Here is a 21,478-nt window from a genome sequence, read left to right as displayed (position 1 = left end):
TTGATGTAGGGGAGCTAGAAGGAGAAAGGATTGGCTTTGAACCAAGACTTGGCTCTTTCTCCTTATCCTTTGTTTAGGCTAATCAAAATCGCTTATGTTCTAAAAAGGGGGAGACAGGACAAAGAGCTACTCTTATGGTTTAGAGCTTCAGCAAGTAAAACTCTTGAGAAGTAAGCTCTATCAATCCTGGCTTTCTTGTGGCATTGCCCTACTTGGATGTTGGACTAGGTAAAGGATTTGTCCTCTAAAGCATCTATCGTTTAGTCGCTTCTTTTAGAGCATTCCAAGAAAGAATCTCTCTGCCTTTGATGACGCTCCCCAACCCTTGCCATCTATCTCTACATGTTGAAGTCTCCCAAGAGGATAAAAATTTTTTATAACACATTATCATCCCAAATTAAAGTTCTATCTCGAGTTGAGTTGGGAGAGTAGACTGAGTATATCTGGCAACTCAAATGGTTGTGGTTGAACTCAATCCCGATTTCATTAGGCCCAAAGGCAGGTTGAGCTCAGCCTATGAACTGGGTTAAATGCATTGCTACCCCAAGAGCAATTCCTCCTCTACCTTCTTCATGGTATGTGACAAACCAAACTTGGTTTCTGTCTATGTGCTTTAGCGTCTTCTCAACTTGACTCCTCAAACTTTGACTTCCTAAAGGCCTAGAAAGTCTGGATGAAGATTACTCTTTCTGATGCATCTTCTGAAAATTAGAGGTTTGAGATCGTTTGTAAGCCCCTGAACATTAAAACTAAGAAAGCATAACATTTTTTGGGTGGGTCTCTGCATTACAGGGTGGAAATTTTGTTTCTCATAATCTTAAAGTTGATGGGACTGTGTTGAGCGAAGATGGTGAAGCCTCTTGGCATACTTCTTTTCTCCCTTTCAATGATGCTGGTGTCTTTGGGATTACTAGTAGCTAGGTTCACTCTTTGACTTTTCCTTTCCACGGTTTGGATTGTTTTCTTCCCCTTAACAACTATGAAGGGTGTCTCTCCTTTTTCAACTAGCACACGTTCTGCCTAGGCTAGCTGCTCCTCAAAATCTTGTGTGCTAGCTATGAACTCTTCCTCCTCCTATTGAGATATGGTGCCATGAGCACATATTAGAGGCTAAGGTATGGTATACGAATGCATTAAAGTAGCCACCCTAGGATGTGGACTACATGATGTGGAGATGTGGATCGAGGATAGGAGAGATGTGGATCATAGGATCCCACAAGTGTTGACTATTCAAAGGGCACTCTCTATATAAGAGGCCTATCATGTATTGTTGAACAAGAGAAATGCACATGTACTCAAGATTCTTTTTATGAGTCCAAGCTAATCTATCTTGGAACCTAATTGACTTGAGGTACATGTCATGAGCACTCTCTTCATTATGTTTCCACATAGGTTTCATCCACCTTAGAGCGCTCCATAGATCTTAAGCCACTCTAGTTTTATCATGGTATTAGAGCATGGTTTGCCTTCCGCTGAGGCACCATCTTTCTTGAGAGAGTGATCGAGAAATTGAGAGTTCTTTCACTTCCATTGAGTGATAGAGAAAATTCCGTCCATTCCTTTAAGGTTTTCTGTCCATGCATTTCCATTGTAAGAGTTCATTTCATTCTAGTTTTAAGAGAGATTTAGATGGTGATAGATTTGAGAGAATTTCTATTCTCTTGTGTAAGTTCATGCTTTGAGAGATTCGTTGTTGTGAAAGAGAGAGATATAGAGGTGGTCTACTTATCCTCTACTCAGCAAGTGAGGCCAATCATCTGAGACCTCGATGTTCTAAGGACCTCCAAAGCTCCATCTATTTGCTACTGCATCTACTACGAGCCCTAGCAACCCAGACGGGCATCTAGGAAGGTTTGTGTACCTTGTCACACAACCGGCCAACCAAGGCGCATCTATGAGCTTAAGGTGAGCTCTACCTAAGACTCTACAGCCGGCAATGACTTCTACTTCAGATACTACAAGCCTCAAGCTCCACAACGTAGCGACTCTAGTTGCAGCCTACGAGCCCTAGCTCCTCCACGCCTCCAACCAAGCTTTGCCCAACAGCTTCTACCCCTGCAACACCGACAGCTCCACGGGAAAGTAGAAACTGCACCTACAGCCAAGGCTCCACTGAGCACGGCCGCCCCACAATTCTCGTACACCTAAGCTTCAATCAATGCAAGCATCTCAACACGACGGACCTTAGCGCCTCCTAAGACCTTTTGACAACGCACGGGCTGCTCCTTCACGAGCATCAACCTATGAGGCTTCTCCAACTACAACAGCCGCTGTTCACGATGCCCTCCATTCTGCGCCTTCAGCCGCTCTACGAAATGCCAGTGCCTTGCAATAACCGGCTCTCCTAAAACGTCCACAGCTGGAAATCGAGGACTTGCGCAAGAAACTACAGGGTTTTCTTCTGGAGCAAGAAATACTTCATTTAAGAAATGATCTATTGAAGTATGGGCTGGAGAGAGAGAAGCTAGCATTGGAGCTACAAGAGGAGAGAAAAGCGCAGCTTGAGCAAATTAAAGATCAACGGCTGAAGATCGAAAATCTAAGCTACTTGGTGATCACTTGAGCTTTAGATGATTTGTCAAAAAAGATAATAACAGATGCGCACTCCACAAGACGTCACCGAGATAGCCGCCTCGTCGCCATAGTTTCTGCTATCACTTTTTTTCTTATCCTTCTAAGGTTCTGTACACGTGGCATTTCCACATCATCAGCCAACTTAACCAGAGTGGTTAAGTTAGTGGGGTTAGGTTCAGTGCTTGGACGATGGTAAAGTTAATGTAACCTTGGGTTAACCTATTTGGGTCAAAAGATTGCCACATGGCATAAGGGCCACCTCGGCAGAGTAACCCCTTACCAAGCACAATTTGTAAGCTACATGTGAACAGCCTTTGCCACATCATCAAGGCCCCCTCTTCGTCACAAAAACTTCAACAAGGTGTAACTTGCAATCGAGGAGGAATTTGCACATGCTCCAACAAGGAAAAGTCGTCGTCTTTTTTATCTCTACGTGCCTATCAAGTCAGAATTATTGTTAGCAATTACACACTACCATTGAAGCAAAATGAAGCTCATAGCTTATAAGACCTTTGCAACAAATGACAAATCAAAGCATGAATGTACACAACGCTATCATAAGCATGCCAAATGCACAAATGCGTGAGATGACCATAGCACAGAACATGGCATCCACACATAAAGCATTAAGGCACATGGAAGAACAAAGCATCATGCATCAAGCTACATCAAGCAAAGAAGCAAACACCATCGACATCAAGCATTGAGAAGCAACAACCTTGCCACCTTTAGCCCACATGTTTGTAAATCAAACCTGAGAATAGGCATGTAAGCATCCAAGGGAGGATTTGATCTTGTAAAATCCACACTTGACCACCTTATGTAGCAAAGTATGTACTAAGGGGAGGTGATGGAATGTAAACTCACATCTGACCACCTTGCAGTAGCCAAAGGATCATGGCACCAAGGGAAGGTGTTGAGATATGGTGCCATGAGCACATATTAGAGGCTAAGATATGGTACAGGAATGTATTAAAGTAGCCACCCTAGGATGTGGACTACATGATGTGGAGATGTGGATCAAGGATATCCACGAGGAGAGATGTGGATCATAGGATCCCACAAGTGTTGACTATTCAAAGGGCACTCTCTATATAAAAGGCCTATAATGTATTGTTGAACAAGAGAAATGCACATATACTCAAGATGTTGTTTATGAGTCCAAGCTAATCTATCTTGGAACCTAATTGACTTGAGGTACATGTCATGAGCACTCTCTTCATTATGTTTCCACATAGGTTCCATCCACCTTAGAGCGCTCCATAGATCTTGAGGCACTCCAGTTTTGTCACCTTCTCCTCTGAAGCATCGTCCATTTTGTCCTCATTTACAATGACCACTTCACTTTTCTTCTACGAGGAAAGAGGGGCTTTTCCTTTTTCATCCCGAGGCAGAGTCATCAACTTCTCTTTTAGGGGCTCGATTTTGTCAACTTTTGGGTCAGTCTCTTGGTGTGGACTCTAAGTTTTCTCTTTCTCCCTTATTCTACTGAGGCAATCCTTGATGAAATGTCCTCCCAGAATGCACAAGAAGCAAGAGTTAGGAATGTTTTTGTAGATGACTCTTTGGAACAACTCGCTTCCATCCCCATCTAGGATCCGAATAGCATTTGATGAGTTAAGAGCAAGGTCCATTAGGACACAAGCTTGGGGATTTCCTCTTGGGCTGATAAATATTTTGGTTAAGAGGCCAAGAAACAAACCCAAAGGTGCACACAGTGTATCAATTTGCGGAACTAGAGAGAATGGTAGATCTAGGAATTCTACTTAGATTGGACCTTTGGAAGGGGGGGGAGTCGGGGCTAAAGGAGGGTTCTCAAAGTTGCACATATAACGCTTGGTTTCTGATGTTCCAAGTACCATTTTGGACGGCCTCTCTAGTCATCTCAAGCTTTTTGAATGGGAAGACCATGTAACCATTTCTTAGGAAGCATATGCTAGGGATGTTTAGGCCTTTATGCATCTAGAAGTTGTGCACCCACCCTTCTAGGCAAACAAGTGCAGGCCTTAAACTTGACAAATAGCATAGGTGCACAACCATTTTGTTGTTTCATTAAGAATACCATTGTGCATTTTTACCATTGGGATCTTATCTTTTCCATGCTCAGTAGTAGACTCATTTGGGCATCCTCACCCCAACATGATCTCACTCTGGCTTTGGTCTCTTGGTTTACAATTTAGAGATTGGACAATGTCTATGCATGGGAAGTCCCCATAGGTCTAACAAGGTAAAACTCACATAAGACTAACAATCATTTGAGGAGGACATCTCGAGGTAGAGAACCTTATTGACCACATACATACAAAAAATCTTCTTTAAAGATGTGGGGAAATTTCCCTCCTTGATGGGGCAATCTTTTTCTAGGATCGTTTCCAAGCCACCATTGTATCAAACTCATAAACTTGCTTGTCCATTGCATTGTACTTGGTGTCGATGAAGCAAAGCTTTCCTTCTTTGTGTATCTTCTTGGGATGTTCAATTTTCATCATGGATAAGAGGGTCCTACCACTTGTCATTGCAACAAGGGCAGTGTCTACTCTTGTACAAGGGGAGTAAATACCATGAGGAATATACCATTTCAAAAGACCATATTTGCAATTCAAGAACTTCATAGTGATAGTCAGTTAACAAATAGATTCAATTAACCAAGACATATTCTTCGAAAGCATAAGCATAATCATCAGATCATCCCCATAGAAATGCAAAGGGGTTGCATACATCATTGAACTAGTCTAAAACATCATGAATGATGCATCCTTGTGACCAATATAACCTTTCATCCAAGCCCATGAGGAATATACCATTTCAAAAGATCATATTTGCAATTCAAGAACTTCATAGTGATAGTCAGTTAACAAATAGATTCAATTGACCAAGACATATTCTCCGAAAGCATAAGCATAATCATCAGATCATCCCCATAGAAATGCAAAGGGGTTGCATACATCATTGAACTAGTCTAAAACGTCATGAATGATGCATCCTTGTGACCAATATAACCTTTCATCCAAGGAAATGTCTTGAAAAACATGATTTGCATAATGATTGACCAACTTTGGGGCATTAAATACTTCAGCCATTTACTCATATGACCAACACCCATCAATGCCAAGAAAAAACAATAAAATACTGAAACTTTTGAGCATCTAACCACTTGCAATGCTTCAGCCATGAAGGAGATTTGAGAGAAACCCCAAAATTGAATAGTCAAGGACTGAAGGATCAAATTCGCACTTCTGGAGTTGTCTTTTAGACAGATTTTACATGAAAAGGAAGCTCTATTACCAGAGAACTTCCACTAGAGAGCAGAGGCGAAATGTCACGCCAGGTCGCCATAGCTAGAAGCTCAAAATTCGACTGGTTTTTTCTTCATTCTGCCTCAAATACTAGAGCATTTGCCTTTAGATTTGAACTATAGATAGCTCTTATTGTCTCCCAGCCTCCATTGAAAGGAATTAGGGAAATTCGGCTCCAGCAAGTCACATTGCACGAAATAGCAAGAAATGGATTATGTGTCAGGCTGGGGAGCAGGCGCAACTATCCTCTAATTTCTTGAAGTTGTAGATTTGCCCTATCACAAGGAATCTCCAGCTCAAAGCATTCTGGAAATGGTCGCCTACAGAGGGAGAACAAGCGCTTGGAAATTCTGCTCAAAAGAGGAAAAATGGAGAAAAAGAGAGTGTGAGGAAGAAAATGATGATGTGGCTAGAATGTAAGGCTCAAGGAGGACGTGGTGGCTTTGATACCACATGTTGGTGCAAGCATGGAAGCATGATGGAGGTAGACAAGAGGTAGAGACAATGGCACAATTGATTCATTCATAGAATGGAGTACATATAGGCAACTGCCCATGAGTAGGTGGAATCTAGATCCACAATTATCTTAATCAAGAAGACCACCAATGTCTCCTAGAATCTCTCAATCACACACCACACTCCTATATTCACTCCATCACACCTACTGACTGACACATCATCAGTCACACCTAACTCAGGCACACCTACACACACACACACACACACGTGTTCACACAATCACATGATCACTCATAACCATAGACCTTGGTATGATCCATTACATCAATTTGTCCTTCACAAAGCAATTATGTATCCATCTCAGATGAAGGAACCTACAGGATAGTAGGTTTAATACTATGAAGGTGAGCCATCCTTTATAAGAATGTATGAGCACTAGGTACCCAGGTTGTAGACACCCAGCTCCAATGGGCAAGGAAATGATCAAATGGAATTTGGGAGGGCACCTTACCACACCCATCATCCGAATTTATATGCCACTTCGGGAGGAGCTTCAAGAGGTATCCCTTTCACCATGGTTCCATCTTATAGGCCTATGCCTAATGTAAGCATGCCTATTCCAAGGCTGATTTTTGTGAGGCCGATAGACCCGTTTCCACCATGCATGCTGGCCCCAGGTCCTACGAGGCCAAGACTAGCAAATCCAATTCCTATCCGACCGACAAACTTATATAACCCACCCCAAGGTCCACCCACCTATGGTACAGTGCCAGCCCCTCAAGCACCCAGGAAGGGGAGCCATGCCTCGAGTGGTCATGGGAAGAGAGACCAATGCTTCACAAAGCCATCCGGATGGTCATGATCTCTACGCTCATCACTAAGTTCTTAGGATAAGGACATCTTGTCTCCCACATCAAAATGTTTGAGCAAATCTGTGAGACCTTTGGAGACATTGGTGACCTGGATAAATTGAATGCATTTGGGCTTAGCCTTGATAGAAAGGTGGGCCAAGAGGATTACCAAAAAGCGAGCGAAGAAAAGCGAGCGAGGCCAAATAAGCGAGCGTGGACAAACAACAATGCAAGGTGTTATCTGTTTAATAACAACCACATCATATTCATTAGGACAGCCAATTACCACAATTTATGCTCCAAGAAAGCTTACCCACTCGCCTGCATCTTGGCTAGCATGTTTCCAGAAGTACATGTTCAAATCATGTTTCCTTTGCTGTGAAAAAGTAATGATAAAATAAAACATTGAATGCTTTCAATAATGAGAATAGTAACATATTACATGAACTGCTCTTCATGTTGTCAGAAGACACCTTTTTTCTAAAAGTTATTAACTCCATAGCACAAAAAGCATATGTCATACAAACAAAAATTAATATAAAAATTTGATGCTTCAAAATATCTTCCAACCCTTGGAATGGTTGTACAAAATGTTTTTTCGTGCATTGCCAAAACATGGAAGCACACCTATGTATATCATCCGCTTCCAAAGGAAATATAAAAAAGGGACATCTAGGCTGCCTACTAAATGCTTGATGGGTTTCTTCCACCTTCAAAAAATACAACTTAGTGCAGCTTCATGCAAGGAAGCACACCTACATATATTATTCGATTCTGAAGGAAATGAAAAAAAAGGGCATCCAAGCCATACACTACATACTTGATGGGTTTCTTCTACCACCCAGAGCTTGAAACAATTCAACTTTTGTCAATGTAGCCTGATGCATAAACTGATGCACCATTTCACTTAAGCCCAAGACAACAATAAACACAAAGTATATGTGCTTGCAAGGCATGTAGGGACTTTTTCTTGCTTCCCTTTCTGTGAAATCAAGGCATGTGCAACGTGGAAACTCTGAAATCAAGACACTATATGTTAGCCCCTTGGACATTGATCCTGTTGTACGAACATGGAATACATGCACCTCATGTGGAATAATGATGTTCTCTCTCACCACCTCCCCATTTTCTGTAACTGCCTTGTGTATCCTTTCCTTGAAATCCTTATTCAACTTACTTCTCCATGAAACAAGCTTTCCATCACGATGAGAAGGGCGCACATGGCTAGGTGTATGGATTTGCTGTGCATAAGGAGGTCCCATCACACCAATAGAATCATCACTATTAAATACGAACCCTGCCCTTATAAGGGCACCCCTCTCATCTACAGTGATTGATGTCCCACTTGCAACCTTCCATACACCTGGAGAGACCCCAAGAAGGTTGATTGTTGGCCACCACTAATCTTGAACCCTTTCTGACCATCCTCTAAGTTCACCACTGGAAGTACAATGGCAAGCTCATCTATTCCGATTTCTTGATGCAGCTCAATGTCCTCGTTCTCAATGTGAAAGTGTTCCTTAAGCTCCTCCAATGAAACCTCTAGGAAAGGAGTGTCAAAACGAATGGTCAATGATTCGTGTTCTCCAAAGCGAATGAAAACTGAGAAAGGCATGATTCAAATGCTAGAGCCAAGATGTAGCATCAGACGACACCAACCAAAGAACAAGTGAAAAGCTAGCTACACAAAGGGTCCAAAAGCAGGGAGGCAAAAGAAGAAATGGCATAGATGTGTTGGAGACCGAAGAGAATGGAGCAAAGAGAAGTGTTGAAAGAGCCACTGCATTGAATTATGGGACTAAGTGTCAAATGCAAATGGATGTCACTATTAGCATCCAAGGTGGTCGTTTAACTGCAGGTCTTTATTGAACAATACGTGTTTATTTGTTTAGAATAATGGTAATCTTTGAACAAGATGCTGACAAAATATGAAGAGGGGAGAGGAGAAGAGTGGAGATGAGGAGAGAGGGCACAGCTAGAGAGCACACCACAAATGACTAACTGTACACTAGAATTAGTTGAAAAAATAGAATATATACAAACCCTTTTAGGGTTAGGGTTAGGGGATCTAACCCTTTCCTTTATAGCACTCTATAAGGTTAGTGCTATGCACATATGATCACGTGATGGTGCTATGCACACATGATCACATGATGTTGAGCGTGAACTCTCAACACCTTCCCTCAAGATCAACATCATGAAGTAGGCCTTCCCTCAAGATGATGATTCTGGGGAATCGAAGAAGGACTGAGCATTACATTCCATCACACCCCTTTAATGGGAATGTCCTTCCTCTGCATCAAACCAAGAGCTAGTCGGTGTTTCTCGAATAGCTCTTTACCGAGTGGTTTGGTAAAGATGTCTGCAACATTTTCTTTGCTATCACAATGCTGCAGTGTGATGTCACCAAGTAACACTCTTTCTCTGATGAAGTGCTCTCTGACATCAATGTGCTTTGTTCTGGAGTGATATACTGGATTTTTGGCTAATGCTTGAGCCGATTGATTATCACAGTATATTGTTGTTGGCTTTGACTCATCAAAGTAATCTGTTTCTGACAATAGTCTTCTGAGCCATATAGCCTCACATGCACCTGTAGTGAGTGCCCTATATTCTGCTTCAGTCGAAGACAAAGAAACAGTTGGCTGTTTGTTTGACAACCATGATATAGCACCTTGACTAAGGAAAAATGCATATCCCTGTGTCGATCTCCTGGTCTCATGATCTCCAGCATAGTCACTATCACAGTATCCATGCAACCGTGGATGACTTCCTCTGTATTCTATCCCAAATTGTCTTGTACCTCTGATGTATCTCAAGACTCTTTTGGCTGCATTCCAGTGAGACTGTTTTGGATTTGCCATAAACTGTGCTAGTGAGCTTACTGCATAACAAATATCTGGCCGTGTGATTGTCAGATATATAAGAGATCCAATGAGTTGCCTGTAGTATCTGTCATTGACTGTAGGCTTTTCTGAATCTTTAGTAAGTTTCAAACTCTGTTCCATGGGAGTGGCTGCAATCTTGCAATCTGCCATATGAAACTTCTTCAGGAGACTGTCAACATATTTGAGCTGACTCATGAATGTGCTATCTGAATCTCTCCAGAACTCAATTCCAAGACAATAGTGCATAAGTCCAAGATCTTTCATGTCGAACTCTGCAGATAAGTCTTGTTTTAGCTTTCTAATGAAGCTATCCTTGCTTCCTGTCACAATCAGATCATCTACGTACAAAAGTGCAATAGTAATATCTTCCCCTTGAACTTTGTAGTAGAGAGTATGATCTGCATTGGACTTCATGTATCCCAGATCAGCAAAATATTGATCAATTCTGCTGTACCAACTTCTGGGTGCTTGCTTTAAGCCATAGAGACTTTTCTTGAGATGGCAAACCTTGTTCTCCTGTCCTGGTTCAACATAACCGGCTGGTTGTTGCATGTAGACTTCCTCGTCTAGATAACCATTGAGAAATGCATTCTTGACATCGAGCTGATACACATTCCATTTACTGAGTGTCGCTAGTGATATCAAGAACCGTATGGAATCCATCTTTGCTACTGGAGCATAAGTCTCATCATAATCTTGACCATATTGTTGTGCAAATCCTTTTGCAACTAATCTGGCTTTGTATCTCTGAATACTGCCATCTGGATTGTACTTCACTTTGTATACCCATTTGTTGGCTATGGCCTTCTTTCCTGGTGGAAGGTCGCATAATACCCAAGTGTTATTTTTATACAAAGCATCCATTTCCTCATTCATTGCAGTTTGCCATTCTGGCTTAGCTACTGCGTCTTCGAAGTACACTGGCTCTTCTGTAGCCATGATGGTAGTCATAAGAGCATAGTTGGTGGTTTCCACCTGAATTGCTTTGCCTTTCTGAGCATATGTCAATCTGGCTGGTGGTCTGCTTTCCCTAGTAGACCGTCTGAGCTGCTGTGACACTGATTGGGGTGTTGCTGGCAATTCTTGCTCTTCTTCATCAACCTGTTCTGTAGATGACTGTGAAGTCGATGCTTCTATCTCCTGTGTAGGTGAGGTTTTCCATTCTGATTCCTCATCGAAGATTACATCTCTGGAGATAATGACTTTGCGGTTGATGGGATCATACAATTTGTAGGCTTTACTCTCGTCACTGTAGCCAACCATGATGCATTTGCGTGACTTCGCATCCAATTTCCTGCGATGGTCATCATGTATGTGGGCATATGCTATGCAACCAAATATGCGGAGATGCCCAATGCGTGGCTTGTGTCCAGTGAATGCTTCATAAGGAGTCATGCCTTGTATCGGTTCGGTAGGAAGCCGATTAAGCAAGTAGTTAGCTGTAGCTATTGCTTCTGCCCAATACTGATTCGGAAGATGCTTTTCACTAAGCATTGCTCTAGCACTGTCTGCTAAAGTCCCATTCTTCCTTTCAGCTATTGCATTTTGCTGAGGAGTATCTGCACATGTGAATTGTCTTCGAATGCCGTGAGTTTTGCAAAAGTTCATGAAGGCTGAAGACATGTATTCACCTCCTCTGTCTGATCTCATGACCTTAATCTTTCTGCCTGTTTGGTTCTCTACCATGGCTTTGAATTCTTGAAATCTGGCAAACACTTCAGATTTTTCTTTCAGAAAATAGACCCAACAATATCTGCTGTAGTCGTCGATGAAGGTCAAGTAATAAAGTGAACCATTGATGCTGCGGGTCTGGGCATAACCCCATACATCTGTATGAATCAAATCAAGAATACCTCGTGCACGAGAGGTACTTCTGACAAAGTTGGTTCGCTTTTGTTTGCCGAAGCAGCATGCTTCACAAACTTTTCCAAGAAACTGTAGCTTCGGAATCCCAATTGCCATATTTTGATTCCTTAGATCTAACAAGTACTTGAAGTTGACATGACCATATCTCTTGTGCCATTTTGCAGATAGTGGCATCTGTTGCATTTGAGCTGACATGGCATGCTTATCTGGTACGGTAGCTAGCATCCTGTACAAGCGTCCTTCCTTGACACCTTTTGCTACTAGCTGACCTCTTTTGGATTTGTCTCTGATAGTGCATTCATCACCGTCGAAGATGACTTTGTAGTTGTGTTCCGTCATTTGACCTACTGACAAAAGGTTCTTGCTGAGCTTCGGAACATAGAGCACATCTTTGACTAATCCTTTTGTACCAGTGAAATTGTTCATAGGGATAACACCTGTCCCTTGAACCGGATTCGGTGTATTGTCTGCTGTATAAATGACATTCTTTTGACCTTCTAATGGCTTCATTTCTGTGAACCATTCCTGATGATTTGTCATATGAGATGATGCACCGCTGTCGATGTACCAAGGATCTTGTTCCACTTGGTCGACTTGATAGCTGAAATCCTCTTTGGGATTGAAATCAGTGTCTAGGTGCATTGTATCAGTCTGATGCAATTCCTCACTTGCAAGAAACATATTCCCATGTTCATTTGCAAAATGACTGTGACTAGAATGTCCACCACGATGATTTCCTCTTCCTCGAGAATTCCCTCGATTACTGCTGGATTGACCGCCTTGGTCATACTGCTTCTTGCGGCAATCTCTTTCATAGTGTCCAAACTTGTGACAATAGTTGCATTGAATGTTTGACACATTGGTGGATGCATTCCCTCGTCCTTGGAATCTTCCTCTGTTGGAATGATTTCCTCTTTGCTGATTTTGATGTTACTGAGGATGCTGCTGATGCTGATGCTGATTCTGACTTTGATTTTGACCACTTTTCTGATATGATCTACCTCTGTTTCTGCCTTTGCCTCTGCTTCTGTCTGAAGCTGTGAATGCCTGATCATTAGAATGACCTTTACGTGCTTGAATGGCCTGAGTCCTGAGTTCTTCACCAAGTAGAACTGACTGAAGTTCTTCCAGTGTTGGAATTTGCCGTTGGATGGCAATACTCTGGACTAGATTCTCATATCCCTCTCCTAGTCCATTCAGGATTACTTGAACCATTTCTGCGGGATTCATAGTCTCTCCTGCTGCTGCAAGTTGATTGTTGTAGTCTTTGATGCGGAGTACATAAGCATGACCGGTTTCATTGCTGTTGCGGAAACTCTGGTTGATCTGGTTTCTCAAGGTGAGAATCCTGGATGTGTTCTTGGACTCGTAGAGAGCTGCGAACATATCCCATGCTTCTTTTGATGTCTTGACTGTGTTGAGCTGTGCTAGCATGACATCTTGCACATTCTGCTTGATCAGGTGATAGGCATACTTGTCTTTCTTATCCCATTCTGCTTGAGCTCGGGCAATGGCAGGATCTGCTACTGGTGCGGAAACTGTTTGTGTAGATGTAGATCCCGATGTAGATCCCGTTGCTGGTGCTGTGACAACAGATGGAGTAGAGCTACTGGTGGCTGGATCGGCCAATGGTCTAGGTATGGATCCATCGACATACTCCCATTTGTCCTGAAGCACAAGAATGGTCTCCATTCGGTATTTCCATGTACCGTAATTGGAGTTGTCTAACTTAGCAGATGCCTCCAGATTGAGGTTGCTAGTCGACATGGTGCAAACAATGTACTCAAAAAGTGTCCTGGAAAACTCTGTATGAATCAACTGCAAATACACTGAAGATGCCAAGTGAAATCTCTGTACCGTCGGTGAAGATAGAACTGCAATAAATAAGATCTGACCTGTGTTACAAGGCTTGTGGCAATGATGCCGGGAATAGCCAAGAGGCTTTACAAGGCTAAACAAATAATGTGCACGATGCCGTGAGATAGCCAAATAGGCTTTACAATGGTGGCATGTGTGTGTGAAATCAAGTGCTATCTGCCCACTGAATCAATCTGCAATGCCTCTGAACTCTGAAGTCTGCTCACTGAACTGATGAACGTAAGATTTCAGGTAATGTAATGATGTGAAATCGGATGTGAGCGTATGGACTGACTCCGAGTAGGTACTAGTCGGGAATTTCGGGCATGGCTTAGATTGGCAACTTGGGGAATTCAAAGCGTCCCCTCTATGGCGATCTAGTCTACTCTGATCTAGATCTAAACCAACCGTCGATCGATGAAAGAGCAGCAAATAATTCCTTTTCTTTTGTTCTTTTTAAGTGCTGGGTCAGATGCGTCGATGTAGAGGCAAATGTGCGTGAAGGAAGTGGTTTTGTCGGCGAGGCTCAAATGTGAGTGTAACTTGCGCCGAAATGTGCGCGTGATGTAACGAGCGCGTAGAGCACAAAAAATCGAGCGACTTTCCTTTTTGGAGCACCCTCAAATTCTTCCTGGATCAAGAGATATGACTTGATCTAGGTGGAGGGGCAAAAGGAGTGCAAATGGTGCTCAATGATGATGTGTCACTGTGAGTCACATGCAGTGCTGATGTGGCACTGTGCTTAGCAAGAGGTGTGCCAGTGAAGCTCTGTGCTGAGGTGGCAGTGCTGAGGTGTCACTGATGACGTGGCACTGATGACGTGGCAGATGACGTGGCACAAATGACGTGGCAGATGACGTGTCACTGGTGACGTGGCTGATGACGTGTCACTGATGACGTGGCAGTTGGTGATGACGTGGCAGTCGGTGCTGACGTGGCAGAAGTGACGTGTCAGCTGACGTGGCAGAAGTGACGTGGCAGCTGACGTGGCAGAAATGACGTGGCAGTCGGTGACGTGGCAGCTGACGTGGCAGTCGGTGACGTGGCAGTGATGACGTGGCAGTGTGGATAAGGATGCCACGTGGCTGATCCTTGACCACACCTGTGTGTGTGGTGACCCTGGGTGGATAGGGTTGGTGATAAGGTAGATGCCACGTGTCACAATGACGACGATCGGAATCTTGGAAGATACCGACGGAATCTCGGGATTCCGTCGTCTTCTACGATCAACTGGTCGTTGGAGAAGCCGCCGCTGCGTAGCCTTCTTCCACCCTGTGACCTCCTCTTACGAAAGGCTTTCTGTGTATTTTCCAAATGGGAGTTTGTATCTTTACGTTCAAAACTTCGAGCTCTTCTTCCGTCAAATCTTTACGTCGAAGCTCTTCGGGAGCTCTTCCGTCAATCTCTACGTTGAAGCCTGGAAACTCTCCTGTCAATCTTTACGTGCAGCTGGAAGCTCGTCCGTGGGTCGCTACGGCGAAGCTCTGCGAAGGTTGGAAGCTCGTTCTGTCGGTTGTAGGGCTTGTTGCTGCGGTCGTCGTCGGTGCACGGAGCTATTGGAGGTCGACCGTGGAGCTGCGAATGGCGTCGTTGTTTGTGGAGGTGCTACAGAGGCGCTGCTTGCTGCGCAACTGAGCAACCTTCGTCGAAGACAGCAATCGGAGTCATTTGCAAAAGAATCGTGGGGTGCGAAAATGCGACGGGAGGATATTGCTTGAGCCTTACAAGCAAAGCCTTCATAATTTATTTTGGAGAAATGAGAGCGCATAGCAGATCGAAAGCTCTATGTACATATTTTGTTTTTCTTAGAGCTGAGATCTCTGCAGACTGAGTCCACCTTTTACTGGCGCGTTGTCGTGAAGATCGCTCGTCCCTTGAGGAGTTGAGGAGCTCGTTGCTGCTTTTCTAGAGTGACTTTGTTGATGAAGGCACTTGAAGTACGTTTCTTTCGATGGAAGGCTAGGGAGCTTGGAGTGACTGGCTGACCATGCTATTGAGGCGTATCAGCAATCGTGCAGTCTGTCTGTAGAGAGTCGTAGGTGCTGCTTCAGATTTGCTGCTCATGCAGCTCGTGGCGTCGCTCCCTATAGATCTCTCTCTCTCAAACCTTTCAAATCTCTCCTCACATGGATCCTCACAAAGAAACTACTCAAAGGACTCTCTTACGCTCTCAATGACGGAAATCTCTCAAGAACAAATGACGGAAATCTCCGATGGACGGAAGTTTCTCTCAACGGAAGAGAATGGAACACTCAATCTCTCAATCTCTCAATCACTCTCACAAGAAGGATGGCGCCTCAACGGAAGGCAGAACCATGCTCTGATACCATGACAAAATATGAAGAGGGGAGAGGAGAAGAGTGGAGATGAGGAGAGAGGGCACAGTTAGAGAGCACACCACAAATGACTAACTGTACACTAGAATTAGTTGAAAAAATAGAATATATACAAACCCTTTTAGGGTTAGGGTTAGGGGATCTAACCCTTTCCTTTATAGCACTCTATAAGGTTAGTGCTATGCACATATGATCACGTGATGGTGCTATGCACACATGATCACATGATGTTGAGCGTGAACTCTCAACAGATGCCTTCATGCATATAGTAACTTGAATGACGCCTCCATGCATTTCATTCAGTAAGGGTGTACATTTAATATAAATGAATAAAAGGAGAAGTAACTTTCAAATTTATATATTGGTATTGAAAGACTAAAATATCAAGAGAAAAATTAAAGATTTATAATTACTATATTTTACTAGCAATAGTTAGAATGAGTAGTATCTTCAAATCCATATCTAAAATGAAAACTCACATTTGCATGAACGAGCAATATTACTATTTCCATCATGAGTCATTACATGGTGTTCTCCTCACTATTACAAGGTGTTAGTTATGCGGTCTTCTCCTACCGTCTAATAATGACCAGGCCTGCAAAATCCCTCAAAAATCGTTTCTCTAAAGGCTACGCCTGCAAAATCTGTCTAATAATGACCATCGCCTGCAAAATCATTACTACAAAATCTCCTGCAAAATCTGGAGATATTATGAGGAAGGGCGTGGTGGGCTGGGTCAGATTCTATCTCTCTTTCTCTCCAGCCTTGAAGCGATTTTATCTCTCTTTCTCTCCAGCTTTGAAGCTTCCCCCAAATGCTCCTAACACTCCTCCAACACTCCCCACCCCCTTCCATTCCTGCCCTCTCATCTTCCCACAGTCCAAAAGTTTAGCGATGTCGACTCCTTCCTTTCCGAGATGCCTGCCCTGACGTCAAGCTCCTTGTGCTTTCAACAAACTTCAACGACATCAACCTCCTTGCGGCCTTCAACAAACATCAACGAGCAAAGAGCTTTTGAGGTAAGTACTCTTTTCTCTTCAAAAATTCAACGACCATAGCCTAGGGAGGCAAGCGTAACGGTAAGAGTGCAAGCAAGAAAGAGATATGAAGCAAAGTGAGCCGAAAGAGATATGAAGCAAGGTGGCTCATTGTGGTGGCGTTTGGACTGCCTGGGGTAGCAAAAGAGGCAGCGCGTTAACGCGCTGCCTCTTTTGCTGCCCCAGGCAGTCCAGGAAGGAAGTTCCACCACAGCGAGCAAGGTTATCCAACTTCCTTCCTGGACTGCCTGGGGCAGGGTAAGCATGTTCGTATAGATTCTTAGAAGAGAACGATGAGGAAGATGATCAATCACAAGCAATCCAAAGGTGACTCGCTGTGGTGGCAGTTGGACTGCCTGGGGCAACAAAAGAGGCAGCGCGTTAACGCGCTGCCTCTTTTGTTGCCCCAGGCAGTCCAGGAAGGAAGGAAGGCAGTCCTCTTTTGCTCGAGGCTCGAAAGCGTGAAATGGAATGGAGGAGTGAAATGTCGGATGATTTTTGATGCTCTACTAAACATGAGAAGAGAAGTAGCTGATTTCGTATTCTCATAAAGACAGAAGTACGAGATCATCGAGCACCGGCTAAAGTCCATAACGAAAACCAAAAGCCCTCTGGTCGGTTTCAGGACTTAGCGGAAGAGAAAGCAGCAGCTGCTATAACGAAGGAAGTTGGCAGGAACTTCCTTCCTGGACTGCCTGGGGCAGCAAAATAGGCAGCGCGTTAACGCACTGCCTCTTTTGCTGCCCCAGGCAGTCCAGGAAGGAAGTTGGACTGCCTTTGCTAGTGGATCGTTTGCCTTTGCATTTACATGAGCTGGAGGGCAGTGGAGGAGACGAGGGGGGAGGATGAGGGTAGAAGAAGAAGAAGCTGGGAGCTCGGAGAGCAATGGATCCATGGAACGAATCCTGGACGATGATCAGAAGCGCAAGGAGAAGAAGCAGAACGTAGAAGTCTATGGAGAAGAAGAAGAAGCAGACGATACGAAGTCGACGGAGAAGAAGAAGGAAAAGAGCAAGATATATATATTGCGATTACACACAGTAGTAGAATATAGAGAGCTTGTGGCCACCATAGCTAATGGAGAATCTTCAAGCCCAAAGCAAGACGGGTGCGCTGCCTGCCTTCGACTCCTGAGTCCTGTGGTCTCTATGGAGATTTCGTGAATCGTTAGCCTTGGACATGGGGATTTACAAGATTTAGAGTAGCAGCACAATTTCATGAGGAACTGTTGCAGTTTGCATGCCTCTAAAGTTGAACTGAAAACTGGAACGTTTCCTCTAGAGTTCCCGTAAATGCTGCAGAGGCAGCTCTTGTCCCTTCCCAAAAGCTTCTCCGTCACCTTTCATGGCACGAAATTGCTGCTCTTCATTTTTCTGTAGATGCGGTCGGCTATGTTTTCTCCAATGCACCTGTGAATTCAATTATTTTAGAAATCGGGGATCTTTGTTCCTGTCTGTCGCTCAGATCTCCGACTGGTTCTACGCACCTTTCTCCTATAATCCAAAAATCCGTCGATATGTGTGTTTCTGAATCGGTATATGTGTGTTTTTCTATCATCATGTTTGTGTTTTCCAGCCGGGTCAATTCAAGCTCGGTGGCACAAAACTTTATCTTTGATTTTGGCTACTTGCGCCATAATTTTCCCCAACGTCAAATGAGTTGTAACGTCTCGTATGGTCTCTGTGGAGATTTCGTGAATCCTTAGCCTTGGACATGGGGATTTAGGGGATTTACAAGCTTTATCCGTGAACATTATCGCATCAGAGACAAAATGCTTGCTGCGACTGCATCTTCCCGATTTTTCTATCTTTGAACATCTCTTCGGAACATGCAAAGATGGGAGGTACAATTTTTTGCACAATCGCGGTAGTGGGAGCTCTACTATACGTTTACATTCAAGGGATCCATGGCGCAATGGTAGTGCTTCCATTAATCATGATAGAGAGAGCAGTGAACAGCTTGCCAAAGGATGCAGCATCGCTTCTTCTGTATCAGGAGGTTTTGAGAATTCCAGCTGCTCAAGCATTTCTTAAGGTTGTTCTCGCTCTTCGCAGAGGTGAAGGTAAGTTCTCTTGAGAAATGTGCACAATTTCCTCGAAATACAATGTACAAGGATCCAAGGGAGTAACTTCTTGCAACGTCTTTTGTTGAGCAAAAGCCTGTATCCTTTAATACACAATTGGTTTTGAAGGCTGGGCTGAGTCGTAGGAGCTTGGCGTTGCTTTTTAAAAATTGAGAGTTGTCAATCCATACGCACGAGGAGCTTCGAGAGTGCCTTGCAGACAACTTGTCGAGGCCTGCAAACATCCACCGAAGCCATAGATCTGAATCAGAGATCCGTTCATGATCGCCGAATTAACTAAGCTACGAGAACACATTCTCTACGAGGTCCTATAACTTCAAAGCCAAACTGCAAGATGCGCCTGACGATACCATCTAGATCCCGAAACACATCTAGATCCCGAAACCAGCTATTATCTACCTTACTCAGGAAGGCAGTCCAACTTCCTTCCTGGACTGCCAACTTCCTTCCTGGACTGCCAACTTCCTTCCTGGACTGCCTGGGGTAGCAAAAGAGGCAGCGCGTTTTGCTGCCCCAGGCAGTCCAGGAAGGAAGTTAACGCACTGCCTCTTTTGCTGCCCCAGGCAGTCCAGGAAGGAAGTTGGACTGCCTTCCTGAGCAAGGTAGATGATCGGTGATCGTTTGCCTTTGCACGCGCATGTAAATGCTATGCCTCTCTAAGATGCCGAGCGTCGCTCCATCAGACTTCGCTGCGGATTTCGATGGTGCTCAAGGAAGGCAATGGAACTTCCTTCCTGGACTGCCTGGGGTAGCAAAAGAGGCAGCGCGTTAACGCGCTGCCTCTTTTGCTGCCCCAGGCAGTCCAGGAAGGAAGTTGGCAGTCGTTAACGCGTTGCCTCTTTTGCTGCCCCAGGCAGTCCAGGAAGGAAGTTGGACTGCCTTCCTGAGCAAGGTAGATGATCGGTGATTGTTTGCCTTTGCGCGCGCATGTAAATGCTATGCCTCTCTAAGATGCCGAGCGTCGCTCCATCAGACTTCGCTGCGGATTTCGATGGCACCACCGCTGCTGCTCCCATTGATTAACAAATCTTTTGCCTTTGCTCTCTCTCATTGGGTCCCAAAATCAACTTCCTCAAGGTGGCAGATAGTGGCATGACTTGCGTCGTGGATCTTGCCCATCTCGATTCTCAGGGCTTGGTCGCTGGTGTTTTTGGAGCCACATACATCTTGGTCCTACATTGCTTCTTGAACTGGGTGCAGCGCCTTTAGATTAAGCAAAAGATCTGCCATTCACGTTATGGGACAAAGAGGAACCGACCATATCTGTGTTTGGACTGCGTCTATATGGAAGCGTTTTGTCAATGTCCTGGCTATGGATGTTATTAGCTTCTTGCCCATAAGCCTTTTCTACGCAGCATCTGTGCATAAGCTTTCTTCTCTGCTCATACTAAGATCATGGCGTTTAAAGAAAACCATGTGAAGCTTCGCATTAGCATTTCTTTGTTTCTATGGAGGAACTTAATACATTGTTTCTATATTAATGAGGCTAATCGGTTAGGACCATGGAATGAATCAGAGTCCTTAGATCTAAATGGTAGGACCATGGAATGAATTAGAGCCCTTAGATCTAAATGGGTGAATATAATCCAACCTCAAAGCACAGATATGTGTGTGTGATTTTTAAAAGATCATTTTTCTTTCTTGTGAGTTTTTGATTCGCACAACAACTCGATTGAGGAGCGAGTTGTGCGAATCAGATGCAAGGGAGGGGAACTTGGACTGTCGGGGGTAGTAAAAGAGACAGCGCATTAACGCGCTGCCTATTTTGGTCCCTCGGGCAGTCCAATAGTCCCCTCCTTGCATAGCGTTCAAAAGACCATGTGACCTATCCCTCCAAGAGTCCAATAGCATTCCAAAGACCATTAGACCTGTACACCAAAGCATACTTGTAGACAAAAGATGAAATGGTCGAAGCAACCTTTTGTGAGTATGAAAGAAAGTATTGATACATGGAGGATTGAGTAGAAAAGCCATCATGAAAAGACAGCTTGAGATGCCAAAAAGGATAGCGCGTTAACGCGCTGTCCTTTTTCACATTTCAAGGTGTCTTTTCATGAGGGTAAGGGGTAGGCATAGAAGTGCATATTTACCACTGCAATTCCATATATCCAAGTGTATAGATACCACTGCAAGTTGATATACTATGTGCATTGGAGATGAACCTTTTTCTTTCAGGACACAAGTGGGTGAATGTTCCCTAAGCTGGAAATCAATTGCATTGGTAGATACAT

This window comes from Dipteris shenzhenensis, chromosome 26 (assembly GCF_047967505.1).
Source record: "Dipteris shenzhenensis isolate YYH24624 ecotype China chromosome 26, Dip_SZ_1.0, whole genome shotgun sequence".
NCBI classification, from domain to species: domain Eukaryota; kingdom Viridiplantae; phylum Streptophyta; class Polypodiopsida; order Gleicheniales; family Dipteridaceae; genus Dipteris; species Dipteris shenzhenensis.
This window is presented reverse-complemented; position numbering follows the sequence as displayed.